Here is an 881-nt window from a genome sequence, read left to right as displayed (position 1 = left end):
CCCCAGGCGCCACCGTCCAGTCGGCAGACGTCGTGCCTACAGCCTCCCACGGTCCCTCGTGGGCCAGTGAGGCCACATGCTCCTCTGGGTCTGCCCCTTGGGTAGGGGAGCCGAGATGCAGAGCAGGGGAGAGGGGCCTGAAAGATCCAAGAGGCTCGGTGGGGCCGTGGTTGCTCCGAGGATGCTGGCCTGACCCAGAGCTGAGGCTGGTGGGCCAGGGGCCAGGCCGGGGGGTGGTCCCCAGCAGACTCAGATGAGGGTCCTGTCCTCCGGAGGCTGAGGGCCAGGGGTGTCAGGACGGCTGCCCTCACACCCCAGCCCTGGAGCCCCCTGGCTCTGCGCCCTGCTCCGGTCCCCCAAGCCTTCTGGAAGGTTTCCCTCAGCACCTCATCCAATTTCTGCAAGCCGGAGATAAGGCCGTGGGGCTCGAGACAGGCAGGGTGGGCCCGCCATCCTCAGCCAGGGGGTGGATGGAGCCCCCATCCTGTCCGCCCCCCAAGAGCCCCTGGGGGTGGGGAGCCCCCGAAGCCAGAGGCGCCGGGTTGTCCTGCCTCCCTCGCAGGGACTCTGAACCCCTCCTCCAGCCCGGATCCTGGGACAGGCCACACACAGCGCTGACCCTGGGATAATGCTGACCAACTCTATGTCCAGCAGGCCCAGCCGTAAAGACACATCTGAATGAGAGCCCTGGGCTGCTCTTGGGGGCCCCCTGCCCCATCTGCTCCCCATGGTGGGGGCTGATAGCCCTTCTCAGGCGGGCACCCCATGCTCTGCTGACAGTGACCCCATCCCCCTGGACACAGATGCAGGGAGACGCTGGGGTGAGCACAGTAGGGGCTCGTGTGCGTCTGGCCCCACCGGCCGCCGGTGCCCGGAGCGGC

Source organism: Bison bison, unplaced genomic scaffold, assembly GCF_000754665.1.
Source record: "Bison bison bison isolate TAMUID 2011002044 unplaced genomic scaffold, Bison_UMD1.0 scf7180017853454, whole genome shotgun sequence".
Lineage (NCBI taxonomy): Eukaryota > Metazoa > Chordata > Mammalia > Artiodactyla > Bovidae > Bison > Bison bison.
The sequence above is the reverse complement of the archived record's forward strand: the minus strand, read 5'-3'. Positions refer to the sequence as shown.